Source organism: Cyprinodon tularosa, unplaced genomic scaffold, assembly GCF_016077235.1.
Source record: "Cyprinodon tularosa strain WSP-4 unplaced genomic scaffold, ASM1607723v1 ctg1535, whole genome shotgun sequence".
Lineage (NCBI taxonomy): Eukaryota > Metazoa > Chordata > Actinopteri > Cyprinodontiformes > Cyprinodontidae > Cyprinodon > Cyprinodon tularosa.
Window position 1 is genome coordinate 20,587 of NW_024038370.1, and position 24,996 is coordinate 45,582.

Genomic DNA, 24,996 nt, shown 5'->3' on the forward strand with positions numbered 1-24,996 from the left:
TCTCTGGTAGGGATAATCCCTGGGTCACGGATGAGCTCCTGAATATGATCCGAGAAAGAAATTCTGCTTGGGCCAAAGCAAGACTTACAAATTCCTCCTCAGACTGAATCAAATTTAGAGCTCTAAGAAACAAATGCACACTTCAGACTAGGAAAACAAAATCAGAATTTTATTTGAAGTCCATTTCAGAAAACCTTGCCAATCCAACAAAATTCTGGAAGCAGATCAAATCTTTATCAGGTTCACAGACTAAGTTACATCTGCCAGAAAGCATCATAGTAGACTCAGTTGTTATACACGACAAACAGAATATAGCTAAGCAGTTTAATGAACACTTTGTCTCAACTAGCTCTGGTCCTGTTACCTCTCTTTCTGATCCAGTATCTGTAAACTTAGACAGCACTGATTATCCTCTCCATCAGCAACTCCTCAATCCAAATTTGTCCTACAACCCATTTCTATTGATGCAACTAAGAATGCACTTATGACCATAGACCATAAAAAGTCTAGCCTGACGTAGTCCGACTCAATTCTAGTCAGAATATGAGTCTGATACTGCTCCATAGAGCTGTGATTATGGGGCGTGTTTCGAACGAACCAGGAAAAAAAATGCCTCTGCACTCAATTGGATAGATACAGAACCAATAAGAGCAACGGAGTGTTGTATGTTAAGCGAGGTATAGTTGTCCACAAAAATCAAAGCGTGCAGTTTCACGCCTAGAATAAGAAGATGAGCCTTGATCGCGTTTCTCTGTTCCTCTTTTAAAATTAATTTGCTGTCGATATCTTCTAGAACAGACCTAATAGCAGAATCTACTCACCCAAACTCTCCAGCGGCAGCCATTATTGTTGTCGCCCAAGCGCGCTTTGGTCACGTGGTTGATTACGTTACTCTTGATCATCTGTCCATCATCGTATAAAGCCCGCCCTGACAATTTGATTGGATCGCCTGACAGTGGGCGATAATACTCGCGCTACTATGGAGCAGAGCCAGACCGAACTTCCCCGAACTCAAACCTTGTGGGCGGGACTAAGTTCGGACTGGCACCCAGGCTATAAGAAGTCCCCTGGGCTTGATGGATTAGACCCTTATCTCCTGAAGTTGGCGGCAGAGTTTATTGCAGAGCCTATTGCTCACATTTTTAATCTAAGTATACAATTAAACTGTATTCCAAAAATTTGGAAAGCTGCTTACGTTTTACCTCTACTAAAAGGAGGGGAGCCAACAGACCTGGATAACTATAGACCAATATCAAACCTGTCAGTACTTGCTAAAATTCTTGAATCTCAAGTCAACTCCCAACTAAAACAGTTCCTTACAGTCAACAACCTCCTGTGTGAAACTCAGTCAGGCTTCAGAGCAGGTCACAGTACCATAACAGCTGCTGTGTCTGTTTTAAATTATATAATAAATGCCTTAGACAAAAAACATCATTGTGCCGCCCTTTTCGTGGATTTGTCTAAGGCATTTGACTCTGTCAAGTGGTTTAAAAACTATCTCTCAGACAGAACACAATGCATCTACGTGGACGGACTTAAATCTGACTTTTTGGAAGTGACTAAGGGAGTTCCTCAAGGTTCAATTTTGGCACCTGCCCTGTTCATTATTTTTATAAATGACATTGGAAATAACTTGAAATCTGTTAAATTTCACCTCTATGCTGATGACACCATAATATATTCAATTGCCTCTTCAGTTAACAATGCCTTGAATGATCTTCAGGCTGCTTTCCATCAACTTCAGGTCTCCGTAAATCAGCTGAAGTTGGTCCTAAACAGGGGCGTTGCTAGGCACAAAGCTTTACTGGGGCACTGGCCCCCTAGTGCATTTGCCCCTCCTTCCATACATAAATACAGATAAGCACACTGCCCAACCCTGATACATTCCTACCAAAATTACCAGTTGAGATATTGGTGAGTGTAAGAGCATATTTGTTTTAACAGACATGAAAATTTTCAACATTGCAGCTATAAAAAATAAGACATCAACAACTTTGACAAATAAAAAGTTTCCTTATACACATTCTGAAGTAATCATTAATTCCTAGGTTACAGAGTTTTAGTTCGGGGGAAAGTTTAACTCATCCTGAGCCAAGTTTTCCTTTTATTTTTTGAGCATTAAAGTGTACCTCCTATTTATCATTTTTGCAAAGCGGTCAATCACTTGTGACTCAGCTTAGAAAGTTCTTCCTTTTCAACTGATAAAATAGCCAGATGATGGAGCCTATCTTGTCCCATTGTGCACCTCGGCCAAGTGTGAGAGCCTTCTCAACACACTGAATGACCTTTCACTACTCCATCTGTAGACTGGGATGGTGAGGGAGATCTGGATGACCTGCGTTAGTGTTGGGAATATGATGCTATCAAGCAAGTTGAAAACACACTGCATATCCTTGATAACAAGGCTTTCTTTTTTAACTAGGAAAAGCTCAAACCATTTTGAATTAAATTAACGTTTTTTTACTCCAAATTTGTGCTGGGGATGGTGGGACAACTTCACTTGTTTTGGACCATCATGCTTTCCCCCTAAGTCACTAATGTCCCCTTCTTGTTTGTGGAAGCTGGTTGTTGCATCCTCATCACCTTCATGGTCCTGTCTCTCCTGTCTCTTGCCTGTCAGTCTCGCCTCCTCCTCCCTTTCCTACTCCAGCACCTGCATTCTCATTCTCTACAGCAAACATAAAAAAACCGCAAATCTATAATTATGTAAATATCTATCATATTGCTTATAACGTTCCTAATGTAACTGGTTACATTAAATCACTAATTCATTACGGGACCTTACCTCCCTCTCTCTCATCTTGTTTTACTGCTTCCCTGTCTCTGCTTCGTGTGAGCAATTTCCTGATATCCATCTACAAACCAATGCAGTAATTTTCAGTTAGTAGCCTATAAATCATGTGGTTTCACTGGGAAAATAATAAAATTCACAGGTAAGAAACGTTACCAGAACTAAAAATGCATCGCGGCCGTACAGTGTCCCATCCAACTCAGTTGAGAGCAGCGCGTTAATTTACCTACAGTTCATGCAGTGACATGCGCTGACGTGGGGGCGCTAATTCATCCTCAATTTGGAGTTACCAACAACTGATTTCCAACCTTCCGTTGGAAATATCTAAATTGATGCATTAAAAAAATGTAATACTGTTGCAAATATTCATGAGATTTATACTGGGGCACAGCTCATTTATACTGGGGCACGTGCCCCAGTAAATGGGGTCTGGCGACGCCGATGGTCCTAAATGTAAAAAAGACAAAATTTATGACATTCTCTAAAGCTCGCTCCCAAAACTCACAGCATCACGGCATTAAGACCTTAAGTGGAGAAGCAATTGAGATTGTGTCCTGTTATAAGTACCTGGGTATCTGGATAGACGACAAATTGTCTTTCACAACACATTTGAATAATATGTTAAAAAAGCTGAAAGCCCTGCTCAGCTTTTACTACAGACAAAAATCCTCTTTGATTGCCTCAGTGAGGAAAAGACTTGTTCAGACCACCTTCCTTCCTGTTCTGGACTATGGAGACATCATATATATGAATGCTGGACATAGTTTATCACAGTGCTTTACGTTTCATCACCAACTCTGCCTTCAGGACTCATCATTGTGAACTGTATGCTCTGGTTTCATGGCCCTCCCTAAGCCTCAGAAGACAACATCATTGGCTCACTTTTATTTACAAGGCCATCCTGGGTAAACTCCCTCCATACCTGTGTCACCGCATATCTGTAGCTAACAGTGGTTACAACTCACGCTCTTCAAGTCGTGTTCTTTTCACTATTCCCAGGATCAACACAAACCTTAGCAAAACATAATTTTCCTATGCAGCACCATGGTCGTGGCACAATATTCAAAACTCCCTGCAATTACAGACTCTTATTCCGCTACAGCATTTTAAATCACTATTGAAAACCACTTGCACAGAGAATTGTAACTGTTATTCTAAAGTCTAGTTTATGATTGATTTTATTATGTTGTTTTTATGTGTTTATATATGTCTTATTGTACTGCTGCCTCTTGGCCAGGTCTCCCTCGAAAAAGAGATTTTATCTCAAGGGACTTCCTGGTAAAATAAAGGTTAAATAAATGGAACCTGTTGGACAAACTGCATCTCATCACACAGGTAAGAATGAAATTACAGAGAATCTAGTATGTGTTTAATTAATTTTGCTACGGTTAAGGTTCTTGTTAAGGTCCGAGCCGCTCCAAAGAGGCTCTGCCTCGGTGTGGTTGTATCTTTGGGAATCCTGAATATTTTACTTTTGGCTGAACTCATCGCCCTCAGCGTACATAGTGAGTCTTCTTCTAGTCGTCTTAGAAGATGTAAAGAGTCAATTTTATGTTTCTGCAATAAAAATGTCATCAGTTCTTCTGAAATCAAGCTGATCAAACAGCAAGGGTTTAAAAAAAGGATAAAGCTTGGTGACTCAAAGTGTTGCAGAGAGGGGAAACATGACACTATGTTACATGAGTTTGATTCATTTTCACCAGTGGTTGCATTTGCAGCCATTTAGGTTAGCATGTCTATAATATCTCCTCTTTTTCAAACTATTTACCCAACAATTTATTGTTCAGTGTTACCTCAGTGTCAGGTATAAGTACCTAAAACATTCACAAAGACACAAGGACAACAAGAGTCAAGAAATCAGTTTCATACCTGCAGGGAGAACAGAGAAACACAGTTACAGGTTTCTACCCATGTTCTGAAGTTTTCTCTGCGCACCCTGCAGTTTTATTAAGTTTAAGGAACGCCCTAGTTACATGACTCATGTAACTAGGGCGTTCCAAGTTACTGAACTAGGTTACTGAACTTGACCTCTTCCTCTTTGGGGAAGAGGGCAGTTATCTCCTTCTCCGCACGAACAGTCCTGCAAACAAACAAAATATTTTCTACACATAAATAAAAAGAGCACAATGGAAAAGGTGCAACCTGCACCAACGCAAATTACAAATGATTGTTATCATACAATCATATGATAACCTAAATACATTTTTATTCTAGCAGTTTTGTTCCCGTTGCATCCCAACTGAATGTTGATCCCCATGAATATTTTCGCCCAGTCACACGAACATGAACAGAAACATCTACGATCTCTATGCCAACTATGAGCGTGAAGAGGAGAGGGGCCGGCTGCAATTGTCGGCATCTCACATTCTGATGTCTCCGACCAAACACTTGACCCTCAACATTGGAGAAAAGATAGTTTAAAAAAAATGCAGCAGAAATGTTGTTTGCCAACCTGAAACAACTGATGAAACTATTATCATTAATATCCTTATTATTTTAATAACAGTAATAGTGTTACTGTAATTTCAAGGCTGCCGTTTCATATAATTAACGTTTCACTGTCAGACTAACTCAGGTCTCCACAGCAGAGAGATGAATTACGGCATCTTCCTCCACCTCCTCGCCGCGCCCCATCCTCATCCTCCACCAACTGAGTTCTGATGGGTCGGTTCAGATTGTATCTGAAGATCAGACACCAGAACAGAGGCGGATCAGAACCAAACCCAGCAGCTCCGCTGAGGCTCAGGAGAACTCTGAGTTCAGATGTGGACCCTGGTCTCCTCCAGAACCTCCTCTGTTCTGCTGTAGAAACTGACACGCTGCATTGTCCTCATAGTGTAGCCATCACGTGATGGAGATAAGCATACATTAAATAACGTGTAACGTCAAGTTGGACTCAATCTGTGATTAATTCAAGCTCAGTGTGTGTAACCTACATAAAATCATGTTTATTCAGCCATAGTATGATTTGGACAGATGCAGTGATGCTGGCATGCGTCATATTATAATGACTTGTTATATTTTTATATTATTTATCATAAATCTAACATTTTTTTACTTTTATGTTCCTAAATATTACAAATACTCCTGGGATTTTTTTTCTCCAAAGTGAAAAATGTTCTGCAGTTTCTGAGTTGCAGATTGAAGTTCTGATTGTACAAAATTAAGATTTTCTCCATTTTATTCTTTAAAGCACCATCATTTGACATCCATCAACTGGTTTTAAGATGGGAATGTTTTAATGTAATTTAGGAATTTATGAAAATTTGAGTAGAGACTGAAAAAATGGCAAAAAAAACTGTTCATTGTCCACTACAAAACGTGAAGTGTAACTGCAATAAATATACAAAAGGAACATTTGAATCCAAATGGAGCTGACAAAACAGAAAATGTCCATGACTGAGAAAAACAGCAGTAAAGTTAAAGAAATCTGAGTGAGGAATGAAAAGAAAAAAATCAAGAGAAACAACATCCTGAGATTCATTATGAATCTTTGACTGGAAACAGAAAAAAGAAAATGTGGGTCCTGGAATTATCCTGGAATAATCCTGAACATCCTGGATCCATGAAAACATGTTTCTGAATGAAACAGACATGTAGACACTGAACTATAATAAGCTGTGAGAGTTTCTCAGGAGGAAACTTTAGACTCAAATCAGCAAAGAAACACTGAGGAACCAGGACTGAACCAGAACCCAAATCCAGGAACCGGAGGTTCAGTGAATGTGGTGTAAAAGGTGTGGAGGAGGATCAGTGAGTCAGAGGAGACTCTGTAGAAGGACAGAATGCCAGCAGGACAGTCCACATACACTGCTACTCTGTGAGAAACAGAGGAGGAGAAGAAACGAGTTGATGTGTTATTGTGACAGACAGAGTAACCATCAACATCAGAGCAGCTCAGCCTCCATGAATGATCATTCCATCCAAACCTACAGTCTCTTTTCCTCCCAATTTTTCTGTAACTCACTGATATATCAACTCTACCACCCCACTCAACCTCCCAGTAACAGCGACCAATCAAACCAGTTCTACACAGCAGCTGTGGAAGCTCAAATCTGTCTGGATGATCAGGATATGACTGTAGCTCCTCCACACTTGTCACCTTCCTGTTGTCTTCAGACAGTTGGATCGCTCTGCTCACTGTGTTTGTGTCGATGGTGAGTTGACAGGAATCTGATGGAGAGAACAAACACAATCCAGCTGCAGTTATTGATCATTTATTGACACTTTGATGACGACTCCTGAATGAGAGATGTGACAGTTTGAAGATGGTTGAATGTGAGCTGCTTTGTAGTCATGAATCAGAAGAAAAACACTTACACTTCCTCAGACCTGGTGTCAAGAATCGGACTCCTGCAGGGTCCACCCTGAAAGGAGGAGGGGGGTCAGACCATCAGTCTCTTTCAGCAGCAAACATGGACATTACATGTCTCTCAGACACACATTGTCCTCCACTGAGACAGGAACAGTCCAGCATTTGGATTGCAAGCTGCAGTGGATGTAGGAAGGACAGTTGGTGCTGCTGCAGCACAACTCATTTCTCCAAACACAGGAAAAGCTCCAACAGAGAGGAGAAAGGAAATCCCTCAGTAACAACCTGAAGAAACTCACTGAAGCCTAAAAGGACATCAGGAATCTAAGGAAACATTTCTGGAAGCGCAACCTGATATAATAATCACCATTAAAATACAATCAATCTAAACTCTGACACAACACCTGGATACCTGTTCCATCCACACTCCCACACACAGATGAAGGAATGAAACACTAAACAACTGCTGCTGAAAACCTGCTGTGGCCTCACTGTAATATCCAGAAATATAAACATTAAAAAGGAGAAGCTGCATCACATTCAACAAAGAGTTCAACAAGAATCAAAGATTTCATCTCTGAGCTCAGACTCACAAACACGGGGGGAGGCTTCCATCATCACACACCTCTGACAAACACCTCCAACCTTTCAGGACTTCCTCTACCAACCAACACCACCAGGTGGCGCTGCACACATTTATAATGAGACCAAGTAGAAGCAGCATCCTGAATCCAGCAGCTGCAGTAACGGGTTGTGAAAGTAATCCTCCCTTAACTGCAGAAGTTCTTGATGTGCTGATTTTGTCTTTTTTTATTTTTCTCATTAAATTCAACAGAACTTTGGATCAGTCATCTAATAAATCTCATTTCACAATAAGCTGAAATCTTCCTGGACACTAGTGTTAAATCAAGGACTGATCCATTTCCTGGATCAACATCTGTTCTTGTCTCTCTTAAACTATCCAAACATCATCAGTTCTTACCCTCAAAATATTCTTCTGCTGTTTCTACAATCTTCACTTTATTCACTTCCATTGAATTCCATAGGCATTAAAGTTTCTACATATTCTAATCTAACTTTTATTTAGTTATTACATTCTTGATTAAGTCCACAACTTGCTTCTCTAAATGTCGATCTTTTCTAGATATTGCTCATCCTCCTATTGTTCCTTTTTTCCTGCTGTTTATCTTCTGCACCAATAATATTTTCTTTATGACGTTATTTATCTGCATATTTTAACTTCCTGTCCATCAGCCAATCAGCTTCTTGTATTTTCTCAGTAGATCCATCAGTGGAAGCCCCGCCCAGCCCATGATGCTCTCGTTTGTGACAACAGAGAGACAAACCGAAACTGATAGGAAACAGTTTCAAACGGAAGTTACGTATGTAACTACGGTTCTATGAATCCCGGATGACCGCCAGAGGGCGGTGCTGAAAGCACTGAATGTTCCCTTCGGGCATGCGCAGTTCGAGTAATTACACACCTGTGACACCGGATGACCACTCAGAAGCTATATAGCCTGGTGTCATCCTTTGCTCTGCTCCTACAGAATCTTCTCGCAAAAGCAAGGATTCTGAGTGACAGAGAAGCTCTGGCGGTCATCCGGGATTCATAGAACCGTAGTTACATACGTAACTTTCGTTCTATTTCATCCCTACTGACCGCCAGAGGGCGGTGCTGAAAGCACTGAATGACTAATGCCAACGATGTCACAAGGAATCCTGAGCACATACCTCACAGAGGAGGCCCAGCAGAACCTTGTAAAAGGACCTGACCCAGGGGATGAGGGGCAGCCACATTGACACTGTAGAACCTGGTGAAGGTGGTTGGGGAAGCCCATGAAGCAGCAGCACATATAGCTTCCAGCGGAACCCCTGTCAAAGCAGCCCAGGAAGCGGTGACGCTCCTGGTGGAATGTGCTCTCACACCGACTGGCAGGGAGCAGTGACCTGCAGCGTAGGCGTGGCAGATGACACTCAGAATCCAATGGGACAGACGCTGTTTAGAAAGAGGACAGCCTAACCTTGGACCCCCATAGCATAGGAAAAGCTGGTCCGAGCGTCTCAGATTGGCGGTGGCTGCAATGTATGCCTCCAACGCTCTTACTGGGCACAACAACTCAGACTCATTCTCAGTTGTACCAGATTGAGGCGGAAACCGAGCCAGCCGCAATGGCCGGTTACGGTGAAAAGGAGACAACACCTTAGGCACAAACGCAGTATTAGGCCACAGGGTAACACCAGAGCCATCTGGATTCCACCTGATACACCTAGGGCTGACGGAAAGAGCATGTAGCTCGCTGACCCTCTTAGCTGAGACGATAGCCATCAGGAAAGCAGTCTTGCAGGAAAGCCTCTTGAGTTCTGCTTGTGCCAAAGGCTCGAATGGAGGGTGGCACAGAGCTGTGAGAACCAACAGCAGATGCCAATCTGGGGCTCGTGGGGCTGGCCGCTGGCACAACCTACGAGCACCACGCAGAAAAAGTGAAACCAGTTCATGGCGCCCCACTGTACGGTTGTCAACAGTTCGGTGAAGACATGAAATTGCTGCAACATACACTTTAAGGGTCGAAGGAGAGCGGCCCTTATCAAGGAGAGACTGGAGGAACTCCAAAATAGTGGGCACCGAGCAGGAAACCGGGTTCTCATTGTGGGCAGAGCACCACTGAGAAAAGAGGCGCCATCTGTTAGCATACTGCAGCCGAGTGGAGGAAGCCCTAGCACTCAATACGGTGTGTCTCACGGTGTCTGAACACCCAGTCAGCCTCCCAGGGGCCATGCCCACAGCTGGAGACGTTGAGGGTTGGGGTGCCATATCTGTCCCCCCAACTGAGACAGCAGATCCCTCCTTGCTGGAAGACGCCATGGAGTACCGTGACACATACTCCAAAGCAGCGGGAACCACGGCCGCGCTGGCCAGAACGGAGCTACCAGCAACACTCTGTGGCCCTGCTCGAGAACCCTCCGTAGAGTCGGCCAAATCAGTGAGAGAGGTGGAAAGGCATACAGGAGAACCTGCGGCCATGGATGAGCCAGTGCATCCTGGCCCAGTGCACCCGCCGTCCCGGTTAGGGAATACCATAGGGGGCAATGAGTCGACTCCTCTGTGGCGAACAGATCTACCTCTGCTTGCCCAAAGAGGTTCTGGATTATGCGCACTACGTCACGGTGAAGAGACCACTCTCCCGGAGCAGGTGCCTGGCGGGATAGAGAGTCGGCAACCTGGTTCTGCCATCCTGGCAGATACGCTGCGCGCAGGGTACACAGACGGGGAAACGCCCATTCCAGGAGATCCCTCGACACCTTCAAGAGATGTGCTGACCTGGTGCGACCTTGGTGGTTTATATGATAAACAACAGAGATGTTGTCTGTCCGAATCAGCACGTGCCTTCCCTCTAGGTGGGGCAGAAGGCACCTGAGGGCCATGTGCACAGCCCGCAGCTCCAGCACATTTATGTGTTCGGTGCGCTCCCTTGGGTCCCAGAGACCTCGAACAGCTCTGTGTTGCCACACGGCACCCCAGCCCATGAGGCTGGCATCCGTGGTGACCACCTCCCTTCGACACACTACTAGCCCCATTGGAACACCACTGGACAAAAGGGTCCCGTCTCGCCAAGGAGCTAGGGCATGGAGGCAGCTCCTGGTCACCATTAGCCTGCGATGCCTGTGCAGCCTGGCTTCTAGGCGAAAGCTGTTGAGCCATCGATGCAAAGGACGCAGAAGGAGCAGCCCTAAGGGCACGACACGAGTGACTGATGTCAGTTTGCCCAGCATTCGCAGGAAGATGATGTAGGGAAACTCCCTGCCCAGTCTGAATCGACGGACAAGCTGGAGTATGTCATCCACCCTGTGAACAGATGGACGGGCCATCATGGTAGCAGAGTCCAGATGCATCCCAAGAAAGGTGATTGTCTGAGATGGAACAAGACAACTCTTTGCCAAGTTGACTTTGAGGCCTAACAGTGACACATGAAGTAGAAGCTGGGACGTATCCCGAGAGGTAGCTACCTGAGAGGGAGCACAAAGAAGCCAATCGTCCAGGTATGGCAGAATCCTGACTCCGGAGGCCTGTAGAGGAGAGAGGGCTGCTTTCACGCATCGAGTAAACACCCTCGGGGAAAGGGAGAGCCCGAATGGGAGCACCCGGAATTGCCAATGGCGCCCCCGATAGGCGAACCTGAGAAAACGGCGATGTTCTGCCGCAATAGGCACGTGAAAGTAGGCGTCTGTCAGATCTACTGATGTAAACCAATCTCCCGCCACAATAGTCTGAAGGACCTCTGTTATGGTGAGCATGTGGAAGGGAAGGACCTTCAGGTACCGATTCAGTCCCCTTAGATCTAAAATGGGGCGAAAACCGCCGGTCTTCTTGGCCACAAGGAAGTATGTGAAGTAGTAGCCTCTGGGTTGCCGCAGAGGATCTACAGACTCGATTGCCCCCTTGCCCAGGAGGGCGGAAAGCTCCTTGTCTAGTGCCTGAGATTTCACCGGGTCTGTGATGACAGTCATCTTGACCCGGTGTGAAAGGGGGGGCCGCCGTCGGAACTGGAGCCTGTAGCCATTGGTTAAGGTGGCAACCACCCATGGATCTACGGCATGAGCAGCCCAGAAATTCAGCTGCTGATGGGAAAAATGTCCGAAGGCTGGCCCGGTGGCATCATCTTCTATCCCCACGGCCCCTGGGGGCTCTGGGGGGAGGGCGTCCAGGATTTGAGGCCCGGGTCTGTGTAACAGGGCGGCAGACTGGCTCACGAAAGTCCCTCCTCGGTCTCTGCCGCACATCATGGGGATAGGAACCAACAGGTCTGCCACCAGTCTGAGGTCGTGGCTGAACGCTGGGGGTAGTGGCAGGGCGGCCCGAACGCTGGAGAAAGGCAGGTATGCTCCTGCGAAGGCCGGAAAGCTGCTGGCTAGTCTGACGTGCCTGAGCAGTCCGTTCCAGCGCCTCCAAGGCAGCTGATCAAAACAGCTCCCCTGGTACAACCGGGACACCCCTGAGGGTCCTATGGCATGCTTCAGTCAGAGGAGACTGTGCCAACCAGACCTGTCTACGAGCTTGGACAAGGAAAGACATGACCCGTCCAAGCTCTCTGGTTATCAGCGCGAAGGCCTGCAGCGCTGCGTCACTATAACCAACCGCCGCACTTGCACCACCAGTGTCCTGAACAGATGCAGACAGGGCAAACATGAGGTGCGCCAGAGAATTGCCAAGGCGGCCAGCACGCGCTCCTGCATTGTACGCCTTACAGAGGAGGTCATCTGTAACCCGACATTCAGTCCGCAGGCACCGGACATCAGGACGCAGGGCTTCATCTGGTGACACAATCAGTGAAGCAACAGCTGGTTCAATTGCTGGCATACGGTCCAGGCCGGCCTTCACCGACTCATGCATGGCAGCTAATACACGACCATCTGAGGAGAGACGCGACAGCGCTCTCTGTTCCCGCCAACAGGCGTGTAACTCCTTCAGGTACTCCTCTGATGGAGGCACAGAAAAAGGAGTAGGAGCCCTTCCACGTCTGAAAAAAGCACTGCCGGAGCTGGATGCCTCTCCTTGTGGGAGTTCCAGCTGCAGCTGCTTCAGTGCCATAGACATGACCTCCCGCATGGAACCGTCACCGGCCTCTCCAACCGCACTCTGAGATGAAAATGAACCAGCCTCAGAGGCTTGAGAGGACCCTGCCTCCTCCTCATCTCTAAAATGAGAAGCGGAAGCAGCCAGAGAGATAACGTCATCCTCTACAACCAGCTCGGGCATTGGTGGGGAAGAGAGCCCAACCACTGGGAGCGAGGGATCAGATTGCCGTGTCTGCAACAAGGACTTCATCTCTGCCAGCTCTGCTGACAACTGCTCCACCCTTGTGGACAAGCCCTGGTCAGGTTTGGCCCGCTTCGTCCGGGGGAGGGGCACAGATGCTGTGGTCCCACCACAGCGCTTAGAACGCTTGGGGGAACCACCTGCCCAGAGGGCGGAAGGTCCGAGCCCTCCTGGGGGCACAACTGGGCCAACCGGGCCACCCTCACTGCATGGGGCATAAAGCTGCAGTTCATGCAGGGGTTCTCAGACAGCGCCTCCAAAAGGTGCTCATGTCCAAGGCAGGTAGGGCACAGGTCGTGGCCATCCTCTGCCTGCAGGGCAGCCCCACAATCCATGCAGCTGCGAGAGCCATCCATGTCGAAGGCCGACAAGGCTTAAAGAACAGAAAGTTATCGAAAATCGGGAGGGGGCGCAAAAGCAGCCGTCACCAATTACAGCAGAGAAACGAAAAGAGGCTGCGAGCACAAGGCAGCCGATACTGGGAGAGGGGGCGAGAACCGCTACCGTCACCAGGTATAAAACCAATAAACCAAAAAAGCTAACAACGTTAGCTGTATGGAAACTTAAGTTGGGAGTAGGAGCGAACAACGCTGCAGTCACCAATTATAGCGGATAAAACAAGAGAGGCTGCGGACACAAGGCGGCCGATACTGGGAGAGGGGGCGAGAACCGCTACCGTCGCCAGGTATAAAAGCAATAAACAAAAAAAGCGAACAACGTTAGCTGTATGGCAACTTAAGTTGGGAGTAGGAGCGATAAACGCTGCCGTCACCAATTAAGAGAGCAGACCAACGAAAAGGCTGCAAAAAAGGTTGATATTGGGAGAGGGGGCGAAAACGCTGCCGTCACCATTTATAACTAAGCAGACCGAGGAAGAAGGCTGCAAACAAACCAAAAAAGGCTAACAACGTTAGCCGTCTCCAACTTCGGCAAACGAAGTAGACCACACTTGGTTGGGAGAGGGGGCGAAAACCGCGGCCGTCAGTAATTATAGCAGCGCAGACCGGTGAAAAAAAGGATGCAAAAGTAGGGAATATACTGGGAGAGGGGGCGAAAACCGCTGCCGTCACCAGGTATAACACCAACAAACTAAAGAAGCTAACTACGTTAGCCGTATCTTCGGCAGTGAAGTTATTCACACTGGGAGTAGGGGCGAAAAAGCTGCCGTCACCAGTTCGAAACAAAACAGCACGAAGCTGTAGGTAAAAAGCTAAAGTCGTGAGCCGGGAGAGGGGGCGCGGACGCTACCATCACCAGCAAACAACTCACTTACCTTCCTTAATCCTCAGAATCGACCCGTTACAGCCCTGGGAGGGCGGACAAAAACCACAACTCCGGTCAAGAGACAGGGGCTTCAGACAACGGGGAAGTTAGCGAACCGCTTGCGAGAAGAAAAAAGGAGCAGAGCAAAAGATGACACCAGGCTATATAGCTTCTGAGTGGCCATCCGGTGTCACAGGTGTGACTCTGTTGGTATAATTACTCGAACTGCGCATGCCCGAAGGGAACATTCAGTGCTTTCAGTACCGCACTCTGGCAGTCAGTAGGGATGAAATAGAACTGATTTTCTCTCTCCAACCTCTTGGTTCCACATGGAGCTATATTTGGCCCCCTGCTGCTCTGACTACCATGTCATTGTGGTTCCAGTAGATGGGTTGGTTTCCCAGAATCATTCAGCACCATGTGAAAGATTCCTACAGTTTAAATGGGCAGCTGTTTGCAAAGTTAAACAAACAAAATTAACAGAAATAACTTAAGTTATTTAGCTTATCATGACAGATAAAAGGAAGTTCAAAATGTCAAGTAATATTTCCACCCTATTACTCATCTATTTATAATGCCATGGTTGTAAACTAGATATTTAATTATCAAACTAACTATATACTTCAAACTAAATGTTTTCCATCAGACTGACTAAAGACATTTCTCCCTCTTCCTCCTCTATCAGACCTTCTCTCCTTCTGCAGCAGGTTCCTCCATACCTGAGAGCTTCCAGTCTCCAGTGTGGGTCCTTCAGTCCAACCGACAGCAGCTCCACTCCTGAGTCTCCTGGATGATTGTAGCTCAGGTCCAACTCTTTCAGATGGGAGGGGTTGGAGGTCAGAGCTGAGGCCAGAGAAGCACAGCCTTCCTCTGAGACCAAACAGCCTGATAAGCTGCAAACACAATTCATCACATGATGAGAATATGAGAACATTGAGGTAGAGCCCAAGGTCTGAACTGGTCAAAGAGGAAAACATTCAAGAAGCGGGTGCTTAAACTCTTAATATGAAATAGTCATAGAACATTCTTAGTTACACTTTCAGTTAAAGCCCGACCCCCACCTTTACATCACTTCTGATAGCAGGTAATGGATTTCACCAGGATTGAGAAAAAATTACCTGAGAGTTTCCAGGTTGCAATTTGGACTCTTTAGTCCAGCAGAGAGAAGCTTCACTCCTGAATCCTGCAGCTTGTTGTTACTCAAGTCCAGTTGCCTGAGACTGGAGGACTGGGAGCTGAGGACTGAGGACAGAGCTTCACAGCTTCTCTCTGAGAGGTTACACACACTCAGTCTGAGGAGACAGAGAGAAAAGTTTGTTAAAAAAATATTCAGTAAGGAGACTGGCAAGAGGACTATTTAATTCTATCATGAACTGAATTAATCCAGTTTCCGATTTAGAAAAGGAGGAGTCTTGCAGCCTAAATATTTAACATCATAACCAAGACGTGAAGGAAGTTTGTCTCTCTTTTAGTTTTGGACTGCTATTGGGTGACATTTGCACCAACACATAAAGTGAAACATCATGGATCAATATTTACCTCATAAATAACAGATTTATATTACAAATAAATGCAGTAACCATCTGCGTCCTTACAGAGCTTTATTTGAAGCTTTGACCACTGGCAGCAGCTTCAGAAGAACCTCCTCTGAAGCAGAGTATTTCTTCAGGTCAAACACATCCAGATCTTCTCCTGATGTCACTAAGATGAAGGCCAGAGCTGACCACTGAGCAGGAGACAGTTTATCTGTGGAGAGACTTCCTGATCTAAGAGCCTGTTGGATCTCCTGGACCAGAGAACGATCATTCAGTTCATTCAGACAGTGGAACAGATTGATGCTTTTCTCTGCAGACACATTTTCACTGATCTTCTCCTTGATGTACTGTACTGTTTCCTGATTGGTCTGTGAGCTACTTCCTGTCTGTATCATCAGACCTTGTATGAGGCTCTGGTTGGTCTGCAGTGAAAGACCAAGGAGGAAGCGAAGGAACAAGTCAAGGTGTCCATTTGGACTCTGTAAGGCCTTGTCAACAGCTCTCTGGTGGAGAGAATTTAGTTCAGGTTTATTAGATGATGAAGACTTCTTAGATGTTTGTGTTTCTTCCATCAGGTTGACCCCAGAGTTGATGAAGGTCAGATGGACGTGAAGAGCAGCCAGAAACTCCTGAACACTCAGATGGATGAAGCAGAACACCTTCTCCTGGTTCTGGTACAGTCCTCTCTCCTCTCTAAAGATCTGTGTGAACACTCCTGAGTAAACTGAGGCTGATCTGATATCAATGCCACACTCTGTCAGGTCTGATTCATAGAAGATCAGGTTTCCTTTCTGCAGCTGATCAAAAGCCAGTTTTCCCAGAGACTCAATCATCTTCCTGCTTTCTGGACTCCAGTGAGGATCTGTCTCAGCTCCTCCATCATACTTGACCTTCATCACTTTGGTCTGAACAACCAGGAAGTGGATGTACATCTCAGTCAGGGTGTTGGGCAGCTCTCCTCCCTCTCTGGTCTCCAACACATCCTCCAGAACCGTAGCAGTGATCCAGCAGAAGACTGGAACGTGGCACATTATCTGGATGCTTCTAGATCTATTGATGTGGGAGATGATCCTGCTGGCCTGCTCCTCATCTCTGAATCTCTTCCTGAAGTACTCCTCCTTCTGTGGGTCATTGAACCCTCTGACCTCTGTCACCATGCCAACACACTCAGGAGGGATCTGATTGGCTGCAGCAGGTCGTGTGGTTATCCAGAGGAGAGCAGAGGGAAGCAGTTTCCCCCTTGATGAGGTTAGTCAGCAGAACATCCACTGAGGTGGACTCTGTAACGTCAGTCAGGATCTCCTTGTTGTGGAAGTCCAGAGGAAGTCGACTCTCATCCAGACCATCAAAGATGAACAGAACCTGGAAGTGATCAAAGCTGCTGATTTCTTTGGTTTCAGTGAAGAAGTGATGAACAAGTTCCACCAAGCTGAACTTTTTCTCTTTCAGCACATTCAGCTCTCTGAAGGTGAATGGAAATATGAACTGGATGTTCTGGTGGGCTTTGCCTTCAGCCCAGTCCAGAGTGAACTTCTGTGTTAAGACTGTTTTCCCAATGCCAGCCACTCCCTTCGTCATCACTGTTCTGATTGGTTCATCTCTTCCAGGTGGAACTTCAAAGATGTCTTCTTGTCTGATTGTTGTTTCTGGTCTGCCTGGTTTCCTGGATGCTGTTTCAATCTGTCTGACCTCATGTTCATCATTGACCCCCCCAGTCCCTCCCTCTGTGATGTAGAGCTCTGTGTAGATCTGGTTCAGAAGGGTTGGACTTCCTGCTTTAGCGATCCCCTCAAACACAGACTGGAACTTCTTCTTCAGACGAGATTTTAGTTGATGTTGACAAACTGCAGTAGGATGTTCTAAATGAAGACAAAAAGTAAAATCATTCACCAAACAAAGATGATGACTGGAATAAATGTTCTTCCATCACTTCAGACATCAATAAGTGTGTGATTTATCTATCAGGCCAAATCTTTGTAGAAAACCTCTTACTGCACTGCAGACGATCTGCAAGCTCCTCCAGATTCATTTTCTTTAGGAAGTACATTGTGATCTTCATCACTGCCTCTCTGCTCCTCCTACTCTGCTCCTCCTCTTCATCATCACGTTCCAACACCTCATCATTCTCTCTCTGTTCTCTGAACATTCCTGGTGATCTGATCTCAGAAACTTCTGGATATTCTTCAGCTCATTCTTCACAAAAGTGACAATGTTGTCCTCCAGCAGCTGGAACAGAATAATAGATGAAGGAAACATCAGACTGAAATCATGGAGCCAAACACCAGATAGATGTTGGACAGACAGACCAGAGGACTGTTGCACAGTGCAGGATGGCAATGACTATGAACAGAACCCATGGAAAAGTAGTTGTAGTTCATGTACAGACCATAAATATGGAGTCCAGGTGTGTTTGATGATGCTGGGTAGATGGACAACTGGGAACCTCTAAGCTCTGCTGGTCCACTCTGCAGGAGCCAGGAACAATTAGGAAGTCAAGGAATATTCATCCAGCTGGTTCATAGATAAAATCACAAAGATTTTCACATTAAAAGTCCTTAATGCAGAACAAAAGTTAATCATATGAACACAGTACAATGCAGTTGGAAAGAGAAAGATGATCTACAGTGATGATCAGTAACACCAGAATCATCCAGTGAACATTTTACAAACCTGATGTTCAACTTGGACTTCAAACATTCCCCACTGTTATTGTAAAGTTCAGTAGAATACTGTTTTTTGATGTGTTTTTTGTTATAATCAAAAATGATGACTGCCAGCAAACTACTGTAAAATAACAGTGTGATACAGTATATTTTCTTGGCTGGGCATTTTTCTTCAATATTTGTAATGTTCACAATCAGCATTCATCCTCCGATTTTAAAGCATCAAATGGAAAGTAAATCACCCTGGATAATTAAAATTATGGTTTTGCATAACAGAAAGTGAATTTAGACCAGAGATTGTGCTGTTAAGTCATTTGTCATCAATTTTACTTTCAAATTGCCAGACTGTTTTTTGCCAGTTTTTCTTATTTTAGATTGTGTTGTTTAGGCACTTCATGTTGTGATTAACCCAGAATGGCAAAAAGACCAGCCATGGAAATATGATGTAAAGAAAGTTTGGCAAGCTATTCCAAAAGAAACTGCAGACAGTGATGCACATGCTTCTACCCTGATTGTTTTTGATAAAGATAGAAGCACTCTGATCTTCTCTGATTAGGGTAGATCACGGTGTCATTTCAGGTTAGTTGTTTTCATGTTTTTTCTTTGAAATAATTCTGTTTCCAAAATATTTAAATTATAACTAATTTGTCTTTATATTTTTTCATGCTCAACTGTACCCTCCCTTGCATCTGATAAAGTAAGAACCAGTTTGACTGACAAAGAATAAGTACAGAATCCTGTGTTGTATTTTCTTAAACATCTTTAATTGTTATGTTTTTGTCTTTAACAATGCCTCGAGGCCTGGATATGTGATCACTTTTATTTTTTAACATTGTCATGAAGTGGTGTTTGGTGGCGAGGATGGACACGGCCGGACCCAGGTTACAGTGAAAATGTGATTTAATGATGAAAGCAAGGTGTACAGGAGTCCTGGCAGCACAGGTGAGCAATAAGGCTTGGAGCTCAGACTCTGGTAGCAACTGGAAAGACACAAAACAGGCACTGGGGAGACACAGGCCAACATCCAACACATGACAAGGAGCAATGGGCACAAGTGGGATTAAATACACAAGGGGTAATCAGGGTACAGGAGACACAGCTGGGAGCAATCAGGGGCAGACAAGACAACACAGGAACTAAATAGACACACAAAAAAACAGATCCTCACAAACATTTCTCAGTCCTTGAGATTGCAAAAAAATATTTTAACTCAGTTTAAGTCATTAAACCTGTAATTCGTAAATTTTTGTAACACTGTCTTTGCAGTCATAACTAATTATTGACATTGAAAGCCTATGGTTTTGTAGCTGATTCTCTGAGGCCTGGCAATGTGCTCTAATTATTATTGTTCACATAATTGAATATGATTTGTACATAACCGTACCTTTGACTAAAAAATCTGTTCTAAAGAATGTTATCTTAATCTCTAATATGTGATATAACTTAATGATCATTACATTTATGATTACTCCTACATCCTTCTGCTCTTTTTGGACTTCTCCTCAGCCTTCAACACCATCATTCCATAGACCCTGGTGCAGAAGCTCTCCTCTCTTAAAACTCAGTTCCACACCGGGAAACTGGATTCTGGACATCCTGACCTACAGACCTCATACTGCATCACCAGCAGCTGCACTGCTGCCAAGAGGACGGCTCTGCAGCAGTGCAGCAGCACAGAGGACTGTGGGCAGCAGCTTTTCCTCCACCTTGGACCTCTAGAAATCCCCTTCTTCGCTGTCAGAGTCACTTTCCGTGCAGCGCAGCTCCTCAGAAATAATGCCGGCTTTTGCAAAAGCTTGAAGAACAGAGCCAGCAGACACGTTAGTCCAAGCATCAACAATCCATCTGCAAACGGTGGCGTAACTTGCCCGGCGCTGCCTTCCACTTATCCTGAAACTGTGGTCTCCGTCTGTCATCCATCGCTCCCACGCCGCTCGCAGCCTTACTTTGAACGGCCGGTTCACACCGATGTCGAGCGGTTGAAGTTCCTTTGTCAGACCCCCCGGGATAACGGCGAGCACAGCGTTCATTTGATTCACCTGTTTTTCACATCAGCTGTGAGATGGGCACGCATGGAGTCACAGATTAACTGCGATGGTGATGCGTGGAAAAAACCACCTGGTCTCCTCACATACACCTGCCTCAGCCCCGCTTTCATCATCTCCTCATCCATCCATCCAGCCTTTTTCATTTGCGTTAATATCATATGTCATCAGAGCGCTGTGTCTGTCTCGCTGTCAGCTCCCAGATCAGCTTCTCTGATTGCTTGATGCGGCGCTTCCAGCAGCAAAACTTCAATTTTTCCATCTGAGCAGCAGCAGCGCGTTGGCGGTGCGTCAGATGCTTCGCTCCCAACGCTCAGCGCCTGCTGCTCAAAACGCGCTGCAGGACCTTTTGCTGCACCTATATGCGCGTCAACCATTGACTTTGCATGTAAACTCGCTGCTTCTGCTGCACCTGCTGGGTCCGGTTCACACCCGATGTTGAGCGGTTGAACAGCGAGCACAGCGTTAATTTGTTTCCCCATGTTTTTCACATCAGCTGTGAGATGGGCACGCATGGAGTCACAGATTAACAGCGATGGTGATGAGTGGAAAAAAAACACCTGGTCTCCTTACATTCAGCCACTCTTTCATCATCTCCTCAATGAGGTGGTCTCAAAAGTCGCAGTTACAACACACATAGGGCGCACCACACCATAGGGCGCACCGCACATTTTGAGGGGGAAAAAAGACGTTTAAGTGTGCCTTATAGTCGTGAAAATACGGTACTTTATTTTTTAAATATGTCTATGTAGTAAATTTCTTAATCTGGGAATGGAGTTGGAATTTTGTACCACAAACAAGGAAGGTGATAATAACAATAACAAATCCTTGATTATGCATTTTAAAACTGCACCACTTGTAGCACTTTTCTACTCTACTGTCAAACTAAGACTGCTCAATGTTTCTCCCTTTGCAGGAGCATACTGATTAAATGCATGGAGTAGTGAAACTAAATGTGAGAAATACCAAATACTGGCTTGTGTAGCTGCCATTATCTTACTATAAATTTACAGGATTACTTCTTAGAGTGTAGATAATGGATCAGAACTCTGAAAATATAACTGGAAACATTATTACTGTTTCAGTTTCCATAGTTACAGCAGTAAGAAACAGCTCACCTCTCTGATGATGGCAGTCCAGGAGATTTAAAGAGAATGGGTTCTGCCTTTGACCAGTCGCTCTTCAAGGACACACAGCTGGGTTCTGGTTCTGTTTTGAGTCTCTGATGGATCCTGACAGAAACATGATGGTTAAAACTTAATCTGTTCAGTCTGGATGAAGCAGCAAAGAGGAGCAGCAGCAGCTTCATCACCACGTCTGTTTTGGCCTGATATAGTGAACGCTGTGTGAAAAGAGCTGTGGACAGTTAGAGATGGTGACCTCACCTCTGACCTTTGCTCTGGTCCTCATCTTCCCCACACAGAGTTGTTTTAGAGGGAGGGACTCCCTCCTCTCTGTCCTCACACTGATCCATGCTGCTGAATTCACATCAGCTCACACACACTTTCTACCTTCACCTGCAGAGGAAACACACATCATTCATCTGCACATCAACTCTGATCATCCTTTACATCATTAGTGCTGGAAAAAGATCAGCTGCTCCTCCTCTGATTGGCTCTTCTTTTCTGCTTCATATCAGTGTCAGGTGAATGCAGTCAGAGAACAGAGAGGCAGAGGAAGCTGCCATCAGCTGCTGCACTTCTACCATCAGTCCACTAGATGGAGACATGGAGCAACATTTACATTCACTGACGCACAGTTATTTGTCCTGAACAAAGTATTTTAGTTAGTTAATTTTTAATCACTACAAATGATGGAAAATTAATTTGTATTTATAGTGTTTGCATTATATGCTGCATCAAAGATTATATAGACAGATATTTTACTTTGAAAGGAAGCAAGAAGTTATTGTTTTTGACCTTGATGGTGGAGACCAGAGTTTGATTACAAGAATAAAAACATGAATCAGTTTGTTAAGAGAATAAATCAAAGAAACATCAGCTGTTCATCATGTTGTTTGATTCTAGTTCATCAGTAATATAATACTGACCTTCAAACACCAGAGGGCTTTGTGCTGAAATAAGCAGTGAATCTGTTCTCCAAACATTAAAGAGCAGAAACAATCAGGAAAGTTCCTGAAGACAAAGTTCAAGAAGGAAACAAAGCAAACGAACCAGAGTTGAAGAACAACATTTAAACAACAAGAAAAGATCCAACAACCTGATCGGAGGCACACCTTAACAATGGAATTCAAACCGAAAGTAAACGTGACGGATGTTGCGCAACTGATGACGTCACAGCTCACCTTTTTTAATAACTTTATTTCAAACAAATAACATCAACATACATACAGCCGACAAAAGTTAAATAAATATATGTATAGGTAAAATAAAACGATGTGTACTGTTTCAGTTTTCATTACTAATTAGTGTCAAAATATATTAAAATACATATGAAGAAGGGTATATTACAGCAAAAAGAACAAGAAAAACTAAATAAATGAATAAATAAATAATAAAGGGATCAGCTTATAGGATGAAGTTAAATATTTCGAGCCGAGTTAAAGTTTTTACCAGTTTCTTGTTATTAAAGTTAAGTTTTTCAACAGAGGCCAGATACAATTTTAATTCAGTTTCTTGAAAATTATTAAAACATGGGATTTTTTTCACTCCATTTCATCTTGTGGACATAATATTTTGCTAGGATTATAATAAGATTCATTAAATATATTTCATCTAAAGAAAAAGTTGAATTGTAAAAGATAAGTAAAATATGTAATTTTGATAAAACAATTTTTTTCCCTATTTTTTTCTGTAAGGAGTTTTTCCAAGCCGAACCAAAATATTGTAGTGTGGGAACATACTTTCACCTTCACACTGACAGAGCAGATGTTGCTGACATCTGGAGAGAAGCGGCAAATGTTATTTTTAACTGGATAATATCTATGTAAAATCTTGAATAAAAAATTATTCGATCCTGTTGGTAGAAGTTAAAGAGAATTTTATCAGAACAGAGCGATTTACTAACATCTAAAGATGCGAAAAGATATGACGCCCTTTATATTCCTTCTGCTTTGTTTAGTAGTACTCTACCATAAATAGTTAAATCCCTACCTAACCAACTCTTAAATTTCTTTTTAATAAATTCACAAACAGGAGTAAAATTAATACCCATGTTGTTGTGGCCAGTGGAGATTTTAACTCCTTGGTAAGTTACAGTTTTTTTTTTACAGGATTATTACACATTTAAGTAGCAGCAGTCATATATAAGGGAATGATTTCACATTTTTTTAGATTGAGTATCAATCCTGAAATGCTTGATTAGCTATAGGAATTTCTCTAGAATATCTTAAAAAATAATGTAATATTGTCACAAGTTGTGAAATTTTAAGTTCTTGATCAAATATTGTAATTCTCTCAAATTAACTCTGTCTAATTAAATAATATAGAATTTGGCCAACAAGCAGAAAAATGTAAGGGGATGCCGGACATAAATGACAAACCCCTTTATTGATATTAAACGTGCTAGATGTGCCATATAGAAGTTTTATAGAACTGATATTATCTCTATAAAGTATCTTAAAGGCTTTAATGAAAAACTTACCAAAGTTAAAAAAGGACAATGTGTCAAAAATAAAGTTGTGACTAACTGTATCAAAGGCCTTTTGATAATCTAAGAACAGAATAATTGGATCACCAGGGATAAGATCTTTATAATCAACTAAGTCTAGCACTAATCAAATATTATCAGAGATGTTGTGTCCAGGCATATAATAAATAATATAATATAATATAAATAAACAATTTTTCAGTCTTTTAGCTAAAATGGAGGCTGTTAGAATAAAATATATTTAGGTTATCTCATGTTTGTATTACAATCATTTGTAATTTGCGTTGGTACAGGTGGCACCTTTTCCATTGTGCTCTCTCTCTCTCTTTTTATTTATGTATGTGTAGAAACTATTTTGTTTGCAGGACAGTTCATGCGGAGAAGGAGATAACTGTCCCAAAAGAAGCTGTCCCGAAGAACTTCTTCTTAGTTTGATAACTATGTGTTAGTGTAGCCGTAAACTTATCTGTCAGACATGCAGCTATTTCCTCCCCCTCCCTTCAGGGCTGCATGTCTAATGTAACCTCGAGCGCTTGATGAAGAAGCGGAGCTAACGCCGGAATACAGACCTAAGTGAACCTCCGAGCGCTTGAGGAGGGAGCGGGAGAGAACGACTGGCCGAAATTAGCGTTCATAAATCGGATTTACCTTGAGCTAAACGCCGCTAACACCGTGGAGCTCCAGTATCCATCTTGAAGCTGACGTCACTGTAGCTGCGTCTCAATTCGCAGGCTGCGTACTTCCGAGGACGCAGCCCATAGATATCCATAATAAAGGCTAGATGTCTCGTCCGCGCTGCTGGCCAATGGGGGTCGACGTCCGCACGTGGCGGCCATCTTACCACAGGCAGCTCGCTCATTCGTAACATTGTGTTTCTTCTTCTTCTTCTTATGGGATTTTATGGCGGTTGGCAGACTTGTGAATTGTGCATTACCGCCACCAACTGATATGGAGTAAAGC

General features: G+C 44.1%; 1 pseudogene; it reads right to left on the minus strand.

Moving 5' to 3' along the window:
* Nucleotides 1–4,756: 4,756 nt before the first annotated feature.
* Nucleotides 4,757–24,792, minus strand: LOC119779944 (annotated as a pseudogene).
* Between the last annotated feature and the right edge of the window lie 204 nt (nt 24,793–24,996).